The sequence below is a fragment of the Dendrobates tinctorius genome, unplaced genomic scaffold (assembly GCF_039654945.1).
Source record: "Dendrobates tinctorius isolate UK_male_01 unplaced genomic scaffold, ASM3965494v1 ptg000326l, whole genome shotgun sequence".
Taxonomy (NCBI): domain Eukaryota; kingdom Metazoa; phylum Chordata; class Amphibia; order Anura; family Dendrobatidae; genus Dendrobates; species Dendrobates tinctorius.
The window spans coordinates 7,961,347-7,978,786 of NW_027361993.1; the positions used below are offsets into that span (position 1 = coordinate 7,961,347).

At 39.1% G+C, this 17,440-nt stretch overlaps 1 protein-coding gene across 5 annotated transcripts in view; it reads right to left on the bottom strand.

Moving 5' to 3' along the window:
• Positions 1–17,440, bottom strand: part of CAMTA1 (calmodulin binding transcription activator 1) — a 2,204,257-nt gene that overhangs the window by 1,257,927 nt on the left and 928,890 nt on the right. The window lies entirely within an intron of this gene.

A 17,440-nucleotide genomic window follows, 5' to 3' on the forward strand; every position in this document is an offset into this window, starting at 1 on the left:
CATTTGTATGCTTAGAAGCCATTATCGACCCAACGGGGCAGATCAATATAAGTAAATAATATATGCTACTCATATATAAACTCAATCTCAATACAGAGAACATTGGCTTGACTCATCGGGTGAGCGATCATGAATCTTTATGGGTCTTCATTGGTTTCAATTTATGGGGTTAAAAAAGTAAAATAAAAAAGCGCGAAAGAATGGTACAAAAACGTAAAAAAAAATCTTTCTATTTTATGCTGATGAGATTGTTATAAATTCTGACCATGGCTAAGTTTCTTTTCTGAGACTAATTAGGCATAGGGTACATATAAATGACAACATTTCACAGGTATACATATTATACAATACCAAACTTACATCGAAGAACGAAACAAACCCACTGAGGACATAAACCTCAATCTTGAAATAAGACGGTAAATAATTGGTTACGTGAATGTATCAAATAGAAAATACAAATAGTATAAAGAGTATTGGAGCAGGGATGACTTTATTACTAATTATGAGCAGCGTGACATGCCCCAACTCCTCGTAGAATAAATGAAGTCCATTTTTAATATCTGCTTGCCTAGCTTCTAGATAATAGGCAAATTTACTTCAAGGTCACATCTCATTTGTCAAGTCAGGGGTTTTGAGTGCATGTGTGGAAAGTCAACAATGAATACGTCTTACAGCTATGATAGATTGTGAGCGAACTGCTAATATCTAGAAAAAAGCTCAAGCGGGGGATGGAGCCAGGAGTCCTGCAATGGTTACAATATAAGGGTTTCACCAAACAACTCGCCATATGCATCCAATTTCAGCTTTGAAGGAAACTTAGATTTTGATATTTTGGCTTTGAACTAAGTGGAAAAATTCTGTAGGTCCAACCAAATCTAACCTCTGCCATATCCGTACATGGAATTCTTCTGGTTAATTGTTTTATAACCCTAAGTATCGGGACGTAAGAATTTCCGAGCAAAGTGATTGAAATCACCAGCATTGCCATTGCTAAAACTGATATCCTTTGTGCTTTCACATTCATCATAATGAAATCGCTTTGAACACAGGGTGCCGAGTATGAAAGGAAAAAGAACAAAGGTTCCTGTCTCCTGCTCCCAGGCCATGTAATGGTGGCACAATCAGGAGTGCAATAGACAATATTCTAGAATACATGTTCAAGGACACATAGCTAGTAATCAATGTCCAATGACTAATGACTTGAGAAAATACAGCGCACGTATTTCAAATAATAGATTTTGCTAAATAATATTTTCCACCTATCTTGCTTCAAGATTTTTCATTTACTAAGGCGTTTCATTCTTTGTGCTCATCTGTTCAATGTCGGCCCTGATAACTATTACACTCCATATTGTCTGCCAAAGGATGAACATTAACTTCTGCAATGCTGCTCCCATTTACAAAAATATAGCTATTGTAATATTGCTCCTATGTACAAGAATTTAGCCTGTTTAATACTGTCACTATGTACAAGAATATAACTGCTATTATACTGCCCCCTATGGACAAGAGGACAACTACTACTACTGTGTACAACAATATACCTAATATAGTGCTGCCACATGTACAAGAATATAACTACTATAATACTGCTTCTATGTACAAGAATATAACTACTATAATACTGCCCCTATGTACAAGAATATAACTACTATAATACTGCTCCTATGTACAAGAGTTTAACTACTATAATACTGTAATACTGCCTTCTATGTACAAGAATATAACTACCATAATACTGCCCCCTATGTACAAGACTAAAACTACTATAATACTGCTCCTATCTACAAGAATATAACTACTATAATACTGCCCCATGTGCAAGAATATAACTACTATAACACTGCTCCTATGTACAGGAATATACCTAATATAATACTGCCTCACGTACAAGAATATAACTACTATATTACTGCTCCTATGTACAAGAAAGTAACTTCTATAATACTGCCCTTATGTACAATAATATAACTACTATAATACTGCCCCTATATACAATAATATAACTACTATAATACTGCTCCTATGTACAAGAATATAACTACTTTATTACTGCTCCTATGTACAAAAATATATCTACTATAATACTGCTCCTATGTACAAGAACATAACTACTACAATACTGCCCTATGTACAAGAATATAACTACTATAATACTGCCCCTATGCAGAAGAATATAACTACTATAATACTGCCCCTTATGTAAAAGAATATAACTACTATAATACTGCTCCTATGTACAAGAATATAACTACTACAATACTGCTCCAATGTACAAGAAAACAACTACTATAATAATGTCCCCTATGTTCAAGAATATAACTACTATAATACTGCCCCCTATGTACAAGAATATAACTACTACAATACTGCTCCTATATACAAGAATATAACTACTATAATACTGCCCCTATGCAGAAGAATATAACTACTATAATACTGCCCCTTATGTAAAAGAATATAACTACTATAATACTGCTCCTATGTACAAGAATATAACTACTACAATACTGCTCCAATGTACAAGAAAACAACTACTATAATAATGTCCCCTATGTTCAAGAATATAACTACTATAATACTGCCCCCTATGTACAAGAATATAACTACCACAATACTGCTCCTATATACAAGAATATAACTACTATAATAATGCCTCCTATGTACAAGAATATAACTACTATAATGCTGCCTCCGATGTAAAAGAATATAACTATTATTATACTGCTCCTATGTACAAGAATAAAACTACTATAATACTGCTCCAATGTACAAGAAAAAAACTACTATAATAATGTCCCCTATGTGCAAGAATATAACTAATATAGTACTGCCCCCTATGTAAAAGAATATAACTACTATAATACTGCCCCCTATGTACAAGAATATAACTACTACAAATACTGCCCCCATATAAAGGAATATAACTATTATAATACTGCCCCCTATGTACTAGAATATAACTACTATAATACTGCTACTATGTACAAGGATATAGCTAATATAATACTGTCCACTATGTACAAGAATGTAACTACCATAATACTGTCCCCTATGTACAAGAATATAACTACCATAATACTACTCTATATGTACAAGAATATAACTACCATAATACTACCCTATATGTACAAGAATATAACTACAATAATACTGCTCCAATATGTACAAGAACATAACTACTATAAAACTGTCCCATAAGTTCAAGATTATAACTCCTATAATATTGCCTCCTGTGTACAAGAGTATACTTCTTATAATACTGCACCAAAATATAAGAATATAACTACTATTATACCGCCTCCTATGTACGAGAATATAACTACTATAATACTGCACCCTATATACAAGAATATAACAATTATAATACTACTTCCTATGTACAATAACATATCTATTATAATACTGTCCTCATGTACAATAATATAGCTAATATAATACTGCCCCTATGTAGAATAATATAGCTACTATAATACTGCCCATAAGTACAAAAATATAACTCCTCTAATTCTGCCTCCTATATGTGACAATATAACTACCATAATACCGCCTCCAATTTACAACAATCTAGCTTCTATAATACTGCCCCTATGTACAATAATATACAGTAACTACTATAACACAGTACATATATACAAGAGCATAACTGTTATAATATGGCCCCCATGTACAAGAGTATAATTATGATAAATCTGCCTCTGTGTACAAGAATCTAACTTCTATAATACCGCCTTCAATGTACAAGAATATAACTTATAAGTACACAAGTATTTCAATCAGTTTAAAGCACGGTGGGGAACCCTGTGGCAACACTCGCGCCCCCAACTCACAGGCCCTATAGCTTGCCTCCCTGCTTGCTCAGAGCCCTGACACTTGCTGAGTAAGCCGGGTAGTGACGCCAACCCTGCCCATCATGCTTCATGGTTGGAATGGTGTTCTTGGGGTTATACTCATTCTTCTTCCTAGAAACACAGCAAGAGAAGTTGATATCAAAATGTTCCATTTTGGTCTCATCAGACCACATGACCTTCAACCTTGCCTCCGCTGGATCATCCAGATTCTCATTGGCAAACTTCAAATGGACCTGGACATGTGCTGGCATGAGCAGGGGGACTTTGTGTGCCTGCAGGATTTCAATCTATGATGGAGTAGTGTGCTACTAATGATAAGTTTTGATACTGTGGTGCCCGCTCTCTTCAGGTCATTGACCAGGTCCTCCCGTGTAGTTCTGCGCGGATTCTTGACCTTTCTCAGAATCATCCTTACCCCACAAGGTGAGATTTTACCTGTGGTCCCAGTTCTCTTCAGGTCATTGACCAGGTCCTCCCATGTAGTACTGAGCTCATTCCTGACATTTTTCAGAATAATTTTTGGCAAGGTCTTGCATGGAGCCACAGACAGAAGACGAAAGACAGTCATCTTGTGTTTCTTCCATTTTCTAATACACGTGCCAACAGTTGTCGCCTTCTCACCAAACTGCTTGCCTATTGTCTTTTAGCCCATCCCAGCCTTTGCAGGTCTACAATTTTGTCCCTGGTGTTGTTAGCTCTTAGGTCTTGGCCATGGTGGAGAGGTTGGAGTGTGATTAATGGAGTGTGTGGACAGGTGTCTTTTATACAGGTTTGTGAGGAGCTGGCCACAGACTTTTTTCCAGCACTGAGCACTGGTATATTGATCTTATTGATGTGTTTATTAGAGATTTGCTTGCTCATCAGTTTAAGGTGCACAAATCTCTCCTGGTAAGTGGTCAGCCTCACAAATCAGTTTTTCCATTCAGTGACAGTAGAAAGAGGAAGACGTGTGGACTTGATCTCATGTATACATAAGGCATACATTATCATTTCTGTCTTGCATCTAGTATGGGCATGGGTGTCTTTGTTCCTCTCTGCAGGGGGAATCTCTAATACACAACCCTCAGACAAACTGGAGACTGGGTTTTTGGAACATTTACTTCTGCCCTTACAGGGGGCAGATCGCAGGAGAAGAAGAACAATACGCCATATGATTAGTGAGGCAGTTGGTGCAGTGACACTGAGGGGGCAAAGATCTGTTGGTGAGGTCCTGGTGCCCCTGTATGGATGGCCGATGGATATTGGAGATTGGTTGCTGGCTGGAGTTTGATACACGTACTATGGTTGTGATATCTATAGTCTGGATGTGAGGAACTATCTTAAGGACTGTTAACAGCTGCAGCTGGAGACGTGCTACAGTTGTGGTATGGAGCATGGACTGTGACTACAGACTATACTGGTGGGAGATACAAAAGCTATGGGCCAACCACAAGTTGGGAGACAGTGGGTATCGCCTGGTACGGGGGCATTGGAACTATAGGCTCCAGGACAGGATCGTGTTGATTGGGGACATTGCATTGTGTCCATGTACCCGGAATTGCTGTAAGACCATGAATTTAAGGAATAAAAATTGTTGCATTGTTACCATGCCTAAGTTATGTTTACAACCCACAACTACAGATCTTCCCACAGGTAATGAGTTCGAACAGGTGCAATTAATCCAGGTAATGAGTGCAGAGTAGGAGGGCTTCTTAAAGAAAAACTAACAGATCTAAGAGGGCTAGAATTCTTGCTGCTTGGTCGGTGATCAAATACTTATTTCATGCAATAAAATGCAATTTAATTATGTAAAAATCATACAATGTGATTTTCTGGATTTTATTTTTAGATCCTGTCTCTCACAGGTGAGGTGTACCTACGGTAAATTACAAACCCCTCCATTCTTCATAGATGGGAAAACTTGTCAAATTGGCAGTGTAAAAAATACTAGATAGATAGATAGATAGATAGAGAGATAGAGAGATAGATAGATAATTGGTATAACCCTTTATTGAGAAATTTGGATTTAAGGTCTAGTATTTTACCCTTTTGACATAATAAAGGTGTAATTACAGAGTTGTTCAGTGTAGAACAATAGATATATACTCTATATACAGGGTGGGCCATTTATATGGATACACCTGGGTGGGCCATTTATAAAGTTGCAATCCAAAATGGCCGACTTCAAAATGGCCGCCATGGTCACCACCCATCTTGAAAAGTTCCCCCTCCTATATACTAATGTGCCACAAACAGGAAGTTGATATAACCAGCCATTCCCATTTTATTTAGGTTTGTCCATATAAATGTCCCACCCAGGTGTTTCTATATAAATGGCCCACCCTGTATATACAGTATATATTACAGGAACACTTATAATGTTTTGGACTGAAGTTTTGCTCAATGCTATTATGGATATTTTTCTGCCCTTTCATCATATTCACAAGCTCTGTCAGCCCTTCCAGAGGAGCCTCAGTTTGTGTGATAAATCCCCACTAAATATTCACACTTATATCAGATGCATGAAAAAGATACACATTTTTAGGTAAAAAATATTTTACATCATGTCAAAAGGAAGATTTACCATTCCTTCCTATTCATGGAATCTAATAAATCCAAGCACAAGGAAAGGAAATGTGATTTGTATCAAAAATGTACATTGGTAGAAGGACATGTAGTAGGAGATCTGTATTGTTTTTTTGTTTCATTTTTTAAACTTTTTAATTCATAACAAAGCAGATTAGCCTGGAACCAATGTTAATGGTCTATTGACGTCAGAGAGATGGATTAGCCAGATTTTAGATTACAAAGAGAAGGGTCAGATTACTGAGATCTCTCAAGGGACATGTCCTATAGGGATCTGCTTTCATTATATTGGGGTCCTAGGAGGTCTCCACCATCCTTGTCAGAGGCTGGATTTTTGTATCTATCTATCTATCTATCTATATATCTATCTATCTATCTATCTATCTATCTATCTATTATCTATGTCCTATATATCTATCTATCTACCTATTATCTATCTATCTACCTATTATCTATCTATCTATCTATCTATCTATTTATCTATCTATTATCTATCTATAATTTATCTATTATCTAGCTATCTATCATCTATCTAAAAATCTATATATTATCTATCTATCTATCTATCTATCTATCTATCTATCCACCCTTCCATCCATATATCTGTATTAATACATGTAGTATTCACCTTTAGGATCCCCAATGACCTCCAGAAGCTTAAAACTGGCCATATATGGGATAGCTCATTTCCCTGTCAATCATCTCTCCCGACTCCCACATACACATGAACCTTTAGGTTTAGCCATAAGTTAATGTGTCTACATAGAGAGAAGAAGGAAAGCCGCAACTAACTAGCCCTAGCTACTTATATCCAATAGAACAAAGGGGTTGGTCCTTAATATTCAAACTCCTGACTCCCCCTTCCTTTTAACACCCAACATCATCTGTCAGGGGTCAAGGGAGTCAGGAGGCCACATATACATTACCCTGTCAGTCAGTCCTGGAGATATTTGTGGGTACATCCACCTTGAGTGTTATGCGTATTGGAACCTTAAATCAGACACTCTGGAAGAGCTAGAACCTCCATGTTTTACATGGGAAAACTATTGTGTAGTACTTCATTTCTCCTGTGGAGGCGCTGCAGAGAATTGAACACTTTTTGTCAAGTTCCGCTAGAAATGACAGCCGATCACTGGCGATTACAGCAGTGGGACTCCTGGAGATCCAGGAGATCCTTCTAGCAAAAAAGGATTCTTCAAAGTCATATCTTATATTCTAGAAATGAGCCAAAGCAGATGAAGGGTTTAATTGTTCTCCCGTGACATACTGTAAGTAGACCAGTATTTTGCTTGATAGAAGTTACGGGGTCTATTTAAAGTAGTATCCGATCCTGCTTGCCCATCATGGGTGGCAAAAAACTTTTTAGAACTTTTGCAGAGGGACTGAATTAGTTGCAAGCAAAGAGGGCTAATAGAATCATGGATGGGGTGCGAAAGGTGAAACAAACACTAGCTCTTCTGTCTTAATGATACAGTCATGGGGGCCCCATTTTTTTATGAATTCCCTATGTATGTTACTGAACATAAAATAGATGGAAAGTGCAGTAGATAAGAAGGATCCAGTTACGGACTGAGACTAAAATTCAGCCCTGGCATCACACAAGCCCATGCTGTCCCCGTCCCCAAGCACCAGATGGGATATATTACTAATATTACCCTGGATGGAGGAAAGGAAGATTAACTACAAGACCAATATTTCTAATGATACCTGTGGCCTGCTGGGGTAAGTGATGGAGTCAGCGACTTTGCGCTCCATCACAACTCTTAACAGTATGAGTGTCTTGAAAACACCAATTCTGTTAACAACGCAGCATATAAAACAGCCCATGACCAGACAGGCCGTTTTGGCATTTGCCAGAATTGCCAGATGGCCAGTCCGGCCCTGGTAGGATCCCCAAGTTCAAGCAAACCAGTACCATGTGCTGAAAATCAATGGTAGCAGCCACTGGGTCACCAATGCCTATAAGCCAAGGATGTGGTGTCCTGGACAGAGTAAGGGTCTATAAATCTATTATTGTGATGAAGAAGGGGTCTTTGTAAGCAGCAAATGCTTTTAGATACATTTCTAGCTGAAAGTGCTATTTCCCTATTCTCAGCCTCTGTGTATAGTTTAAACAGCATGAAGTTTGGTGCCCTGAGCTGAAATGCAGAAAATATTTTCCTTTGCTACAGAAGAAACACTTTCCCTTCACAGTGTACTCCATGCTGGTCCTTGTCGTCAAACCGGTATCTTACAACGGTTGTCTGATGCACAACAAAAAACCTGTGCTGAGCTGTAAAATTACCCCATCAAACGTCTACTGTCCTAAAAATCCTCCCGTCGTTTTATGTAGAAGCATCTAAATGCTGCCTGCATAGGCAGCGTGTGTTTCCTAGTTTATAAACTGCTTTCACTGCTTACTTCAAAATGGTTATTTTCTTTCATCTTCCAATCTGCGTTAAAAAAAAAGAGCAAGAAATCTCAACACAACACAAATTAAGAACAAGGGAAGACAATAGAATTCGGCATCAGGCGAGCTTTGAAGAATGATACTTTGTAACATGTCATATTTTTAGTGCCATAGGACCAGTAAATCTTAATTCCATAAGAATTGTTCCATAAAAATCAAGCAAAATATATGCAAATGTCTGTGCATTAAGAAAAATTTGGTTGGCAAGAGCCTTTCGGAATTATTAAGCTGGTAGGGGCTACGCGGAAGTTTATGGATTTGCCGTGCGGAGCTTGAAATATGAGTTTGTTTGCGGAATGTTACTCATTACTGAATACAAAGCAGATGTTGACGGAGACAAAAGTAAGCTAACTACCCATTCATCCTAATGTCTTCTGAAAACCCTAAAATTAGATACCACTAGAAATAGAAAGTGAAAAAGCCAAGTACTACACGTAAAGAATTGTTAAAGGGCTCATCTCCGTTAGGCAATACTTTTTTGTTTGACTGTTCTTTGATAAAAAGTTAAGAGTAGATCACAGGGCAAAGGTGAGATGAGGAGGCTCAAGACGTTCCAAATAATTGTATTGTGTCTGTAAATACAATTTGTTTTTCTTGACTGATGTTTAAACCAACACGGTAAAGTTCTTAAGACCCTGGATACTTTTTACTAGCGGTACCCATGTCTCAACTGTACCCTGTACTCTAGACTACCTGCCCAGCAGAAGCGCTAACTCATCGGTGAGACTTGGAGAAATAAGTTGTCATTGTATTAGGACAGCCAGCAATCAGCTGTTATTTATGGAGTCAGCGAATTTTCAGTTTTCCCACAGCCCCGCCACACGTTACATACAGCATTGCCTGGTCCCTATTCTAATCAATACATATCAGTTTAGATCATATACGGCAGTTTTGAATAGAAGACTCACTTTTATAAAGTTACAATTCCCCAATAGAGTATTTAGCAATGTATTTGCTTCCCAAGGTAAAGCCTTTAAAGGCAATCCATCACTTGGTTTCTGTTACCCCATCTGAAAACAGTATATTGCTTAGGTAGAGACACTGATTCCAGTGATGTGTCACTTATTGGGCTGCTTGCTGTCATTTTGATAAATTCCCTGCAGATCTAGCAGAGTTATGAATGTTGAGTTCTGTATAATCCCACCCACACTACTGATTGGCAGCTGGTATGTACACGGAAAGCTGCCAATCAGTGGTGCGGACAGGGTTATAAAGGGCTCATGAATATTCTTGACTTCTTGGCCACAAGTTTACTAGTCCTCTAGTGATAATCTCCTGTTGATAAAACAGTGATTTGATCAAAACTATAGTAAGCAGCCTAATAAGTGCCACATCACTGGAAACAGTGTATCTGTCTCTACAGTAAGCTGCCCTCAGTTTAAGCAGATAAAACCTGATGACAGATTCTCTTTAAATAGGACAATATGGACAAGATACATATTAGCATATAGTGAAAAAAATCCAAATTTTAAAGGGACTGTCTATTCTTAAACTACAGGTCTGCTGTTACTCCATGTGAACCCTCACATAGCATGCACTGCACAATGCAAGGATTCTCTGGTGCTAAAAATGGGTGGCTATGTGTTATGCATACTCCCAGCCACATTCCGACAAGACTTTTGACTTGCATTGTGCATGGTCATGCCAATCTAGTTGGAGTGTGGCCAGGAGTATGCATGTCACATACTTGCAGTTAAATAAACACTTTTCCCAGCACAGGACAATCCTCACACTGTGCGGTGCGCGCGATGTGAGAATACATAAGTCTGCAGTAGTATAGATTACCTGCAGACTTGTAGCTTAAAGGGAATCTGTCACACCTTTTTTCAAATATGAGCTGACGGCACCGACATCAGGGGCTTATCTGCAGCATTCTGTAATGCTGTAGATAAGCCCCTGATGTAACCTGAAAGAGAAGAAAAAGGAGTTAGATTATACTCACCCGGGAGGCGGTCTGGTCTTGGTCCGATGGGTGTTGCTGTCCGGCGCCTCCCATCTTCATACGATGTTGTCCTCTTCTTTCCTTCCTGTCGTGGCTCCGGCGCAGGCGCACTGCTCTGTCCTGTTGAGGGCAGAGCAGAATACTGTAGTGCACAGGCGCCGGGCCTCTCCCTACGCCTGCACTCTGCAGGAGTCTGCTCTGCCCTTGACAGGGCAGAGAATTACACCTGCGCCGGAGCCACAACAGGAAGGAAAGAAGAGGACGGCATCGTATGAAGATGGAAGGCGCTGGACCGGACCGCAACACCCATCAGACCGGACCGGACCTCCGGGTGAGTATAATCTAACTTGTTTTTCTTCTCTTTCAGGTTACATCAGGGGCTTATCTACAGCATTACAGAATACTGCAGATAAGCCCCTGATATCGGTGCCGGCAGCTCATATTCGAAAAAAGGTGTGACAGATTCCCTTTAAGATAGGACAACCTCTTTAATAAGCCTAGTTAGTGGGTTATTTCTCTTGAAAACTAAAGATATTTATTTTTAAGAGACCAAATTTAGGGTTTCCCAAAGCTTTAACATACAAAAACTTTAAGTAAAGAAAAATGTAAAAATTGTTATAGTTCCGATTCCTTTCCAACAATGTAGATGGTGTTAAATAATAAATAATAATCTTTAAAGAGACATTATTAATTCCTGAGAACAAGTGTCATCAAGTGTAATCAAGGGCTTATCTTCTGATTGTATATATCAGATGCTTGTACTATGGCCCATATCACTGGTCATTAATTTACTGGGCCTCGTTGGTGAAATATGAGACATCATTACTAGAGTTGAGCGAAACGGGTCGGTCAATTTCAAAAGTCGCCGACTTTCGCAAAAGTCGGGTTTCATGAAACGAAACCGGACCATAGCGTGAGGTCACCCACGAGGTCAGCGACCAGAGCGCCAAAGTCGCGTTTCAAAAGATGCTTCCAGCGCTCTTTTTCAGCCAATGATGGAGGACCCACACTGTGGGCAACGCGATGACATAGGCAGCGGTCACCACCATCTTTGAGAAGGGCATGCAAGTGATTGGCTGGCTTTGTGTGGCGTCACAGGGGCTATAAAAGGGCATGCATGCCGACCGCCATCTTACTTCTGCTGATCTCAGAATAGAGAGAGCTGCTGCGTCAGAACTGTTTTCGCTGTCTCCACACACAAAATAATTGAGGGTCAGCATCGCCTCTGAGAATTCTCCAGGGAGTTTTTCCCCTGATTAGTAATTCCAAAATGTCTGCAATCACTGGACTTTATGTCTGTACTTTTATCCATCTCGTTTCCTCTTGCGGAGAGTCTGGACTGTCTTATTGAGACAGAAACATATATGAAGATTTAAAAATACCCCAACAGTGTATACTGGTGTACGCTTCAAAAACATTTCCTTTTTTCTACTTTTTAGATTGTTGTCTAATCCATACTGAGGCTGTGAGTGTCTTTGTCGGACTCCGGAAATAACACGGAGATTTTAAATGTTTAAACTATGCTATATATACCTGTTATCCGGTGATAGTGTACTCTTTCTCAACTTTCTGCAATCTTGTCGAATCCATACTGTGCCTGAGATCATCTGAGTCTGCCTCCTGATTACAGATGAGTGGTGTTTGAGTGGAACTGTTGGCCAAGTTCAAATTCTAGCTGTTTTGGGTGGTGTTAGATCCGTTCGTCGAACTGCAACACTTTGATTAAAATTTGGCTGTTCGAGTTTCCGTTCGAGAACGTTTCGCTAAACAAAAGCGTATCTTTTTTCACATTAATAATGGTTTTCAATGATAATAGACAGGTTTAGGGCATAGTAGCAGTGTCTGGTAGCCAGCGGTGTAGTACACCTGTGAAGGAGCTACACCGTGTGTTTCTAATAATTTTTTACCGCATATTGTATTGAAAATCCTTTTGGACCTAGTAACTGTGTCTGCTACACAGAAGAGGAGCCCACCCGTGAACCGAGCTATGCCGCCTGTTTATGAAAGAACCAGTTTTTGACTGCATTTACACCACTTAATACTTTGGGCCTAGTAACTGTGTATGCTACTCAGCAGAGTTGGCCACCCGTGAACCAAGCTATGCCGCCTGTTTATGTAAGAACTGTGTGCTACTCAGCAGAGGAGCCCAGCTGTTAAGCAAGCTACAGCACCTGTGGTTTGGACACTTAATTTTTTCACATTCTTTCTGGAATGCCGTTTAGGCCTAATTCCGGAATTACGGTTGACTTGCACTTACTGGGAAATGCTTGTTCGCGGGGAAGAATTGTAATCCCAGATCCCCATCACTAATGGGGTTCAGCGTGTTATCCGCACCTGTAAGCGATACACGCTGGTCCTTTCATTGTAGCACGTGTGCAGCCCCGGACATGAAAGGGCATGACAGACCTGTTATTGGCCAATCTCACATGCCAGAGCCTCGCGTGTCCCTCTAGTAAGCTGGACGCGGACCGCGTGGGCATGTGTGAGTCTCGTTTGTTAACGGAATTAAGCTTGCAATCTGTGCAGCTTTTTTGTGGATGGCATGGTTGAGGTTGCCCGTGTTGAGTCCAATTAAGCCGCAGGCTCCACTCCTGGTGGTGCCCTTCTGGACATTCCTTTAAGGTTCAGCTTTGCAACCATACTGCCCCCGGAAACCAAACACTTTTCCTGACAGTGACATTCTGGTCAAAGAGCGCGATGACATCACGTCTGTACGCCCTCTGCCTAAACAGTCCAAGTGTAGAGAGATGGAAGATGGGGACGACGAGGAGTCCAGACTAGTACAGGGATTCCCTAGCGAGGAGACTTATTTAATTGTTTTAAAGGTTGGAAGCAATTTTTGGGGAGCACGATACTATGGAGAATTATATCTGGGGCCCACCATACACTGGAGCATTCCAAAGGTGGACATCAGTCACAGGAGCAGCATTTACAGGGCCCATTATACACTGGAGCATTAGAAATGGGGCCCATTATATATGGAGCATTATTTGGGCCCATAAGACACTGGAGCTTTATCCAAGGTGAACAACATATACTGTAGCATTATGTGGAGCTCATCATATACTGTATGGAACATTATATGGGACCAATGATTCTGTATGGAGAAATATATGGGCCTCATTACTCTGTATGGCGCACTATGCGGTGTCCATAATACTGTATGGAGGACTATACTGTCTGTTTTTGGAGCTATTGGAGAATTTAAAATGGATATCAGTCATGTGATGTAAGAATTGAAGTATTTTTCATTGTACTGTACCGCTATTTCTCTGCCATATCAAAGGATCATGAATTGTGTCATGTGTTAAAGGAGCCCAGTGACACTCTTTGGCCCTGGGCCCACGAAAATCTGGAGCCAGCCCTACCCTCCCCCACAACTTTAGCCAAATAACCCCCAGTTTTCAATGCCTAACTATTATTATAAAGTAAATTAAGGTTGACAAGCTTAAGGAATAAGAATTGATGTTTTTGGCATTAAAATGGGCACTCTAGGTGTGTTTCCTGTCCTCCACTCACTGCCGACTTTTCTACCCATTGACTTACATTGGGTTTCGTGTTTCAGTCGGCCTTCGACTTTTCACGATAATCGGCCGATTTCGAAAAAAGGCAAAGTCGCTCATCTCTAATCATTACAGTTTTAGCCAATTGCAAAAGAAGCAATCTAAAATACAGTATGTATTTTTTTTAGAATACCATTGTTTTTTTTGGGAGGAGGGCATTTTTACTTATGGGAATGCAAGCTGAACATTCTGGATAATGATGGAATTATCCAATTACTCCTTACATGACAAAATGTAAATATAAAGGAAAATTGCCTGAACCTTGGAAGTTTATCTTCTTATCTCATTTGCCTTCCTTGTGTTTAATGTCATTGCGTTATTATCAGATTGCGCCAGTGGCAACCAACGCCAATTAAGAGAACGTTTTGAGAACCAAATGGGATATGAAGAGGTGGAATATGACACCTTAGGCAACTGATGTCGAGCACATCTTACAAAAACAGGGTAAAATAGAAAATAATACAATTAGAACTTTTTGTTTTCCTTTTGTGTCTTTTTTCTTTGTTCAATTACCCTACCATTATGTAGAATAAATGCATTTTTTTTTTCTGTTTCATGTTTTTTGTCTTACACAAAACAAAGGTGGATAAAAACGCAGAATGGTGGTGTGTAATAATTTATCTTTCTCTTATGCTATCATACACAAAGCAGCTCCCAGGAGAGGCATTAACATTACCTCTATCTATTCAAACAACATATTTTGAAAACAGCTGCTCCGAAAGATTATTTACAGCGTAGGCCTCGCGTGCCTATAGAAAAAAAATGGAAATAAAAGCGGAAAACAAAATCAAAGAAAAGAAAATCTGAAACCAAAACTATTGCAACAAATTTAGAAAAATTAAATAAAAACATTAATATTTTTTGTTTGAGTAATATTAGCTCTAGTTTCATTTTTTGTTTTGTTTCGATAAAAATTGTTTATAATTTTACTTAGTAGTGAGGCTTTCATTCATGTTTTTCTAAACACCCTAATGAGGAAATTGTCATGTGCAAATACTCTTTGCGTTAATATTTTTTCAGATTACATTTGATAACTTGCGTTCTCAGTTCTGTGAACTTATTTGATATGAATCGAATATACAGGGTGGGCCATTTATAAGGTTAGACCTGGGTGGGCTATTTATATGGATACACCTAAATAAAATGGGAATGGTTGGTGATATCAACTTCCTGTTTGTGGCACATTAGTATATGGATGGGGGGAAACTTTTCAAGATGGGTGGTGACCATGGTGGCCATTTTGAAGTCGGCCCATCCAGATGTATCCATTTAAATGGTCCACCCAGGTGTATCCATATAAATGGTCCACCCTGTACATTATTATATTCCATGGTCTCTCAGAGCCCAGAACTAAGCAAACTTATGCAAAAAAAAATTATATTCTACTGGCCCCCACCTATGCTGCCACACATTGCCAGTCATCTACTTTGATCCAGTCAACGGTGCGATCTTAACTGGCCCATCTTTGACATCTCCCGGTTCTTGGCACTTTTGATGCCTTCCAAAGGCTTGGCCTTGTTGGTGTCTCCTGTGCTGACTAAGCTGTAAAAATGGTGTGTATCATGGCCAAGTCAGCCTACAAAACCTTAAAGATGCCGCGTGCCGGAAGACACCAAAGAAGACCCAGTGAAGACCACACCGATGACCGAACCAAATAACATAAGTGCAGGCCAGGTGAGCATTACATTTTTTTAATTCCTTCCCACCCCTTTTTGACTCCAATGATATTGTGAATATCACAAAGTTCACAAAAATTAAATAATATAATCAAATTCTGGCTACTTCATTTTTTTTTTGCAAAATTTGAGGCAAATTTGATTCAGCTCCAGGTAACACACTTAGAGGGCATTTAGAAAAAACAAACAAACAAACAATTGTCCGAGACATAATAAGTATGGTGGTTGGTGAACTTAATACAGTTTAAAATGTAATGTATGTACAATATTCTCAAGGAATGACCAGAATTCAAAGTGGAATGTAAACACCCACAAATAATAAGAATATAAAAACATTTAAAGAAAAAAAAAAGATCTGTTTGTACACACACAACAGTATCCATCTTCAGAATGGACTGGTGAAGTGCAGAATGGTGCTCCCAACCTAAAATATTAGTTGATAAATTCTTGACAGATGGTATTACATTGGGGTCTTAATAAAATAATCTCCAAGGGGTCTAACTTTCCTAGCCAGAGACGGGACTCCCCCATTACCTTGGAGAGGCCACCATAATCTGCCTCGTTCTGTCAGACTAAAAATGAAAATGTAGAACAGGTAATAGAAAATAAATACAATAAAAATTGTGGAGAAGAAGAACACCAAAAGAACATGAGAAGACCGAGACAAGAAGGAGAGTAAATTAAGTCCCAAGCATTTGCGTAGCTATTAGGGGGAGGAGGTAGATGAAGCAATTGCATCCAGTCTTTGGTGACCAAGCAGACCCATTGCCTAGAAGACCCCATAATTTTAAATAGTTTGGGGGATCCCAATACAAATTTTGCCTTAGGACTTAGGAGTTTCAAGTTCCTCTGGTTTTATGCCCAAGTTTCTCCATTGAGACATATTCTACATTTTAAAAAAAAAATCCCTCCATTCTCACATAATAGCAGATCAAATGCATTAGATCTCAATGCTGTAGACTGAGAACTGATAGTAATTAGTTCTAGCTTGATTTGATTAGGATGACGGCCGACAATGAAAAGCAAAGAGAAATCCCAAACCATGGCTTTGCCAGCTCTGATGAAAGCACAACATTTGTTTCGGAAAGCTTACTTGGCTCATCCCCTTCAGCATTACAACATGCAAACTTGCCAGATTGCCGTCTGCCAGAATTCTTAATTACCAGTACAGTAAATACTTCTGAGATCAGTTCTGTAATTGGCGGTAGAAATACTTATTTGAACCTTTTTACCCCCAAGTTTAATGGCACAATTTGATGGGGTTAAGTAACTTTTTGGCTTTTGCTTTACGTTGTTTGGAAATAAAAATTTAGGCTAGAAACAGACATGATTTTTTTATTCACTTTTAGCAACTAAAGTCAAAAGTGGAATAGTAATATAAATGAATTATAGCG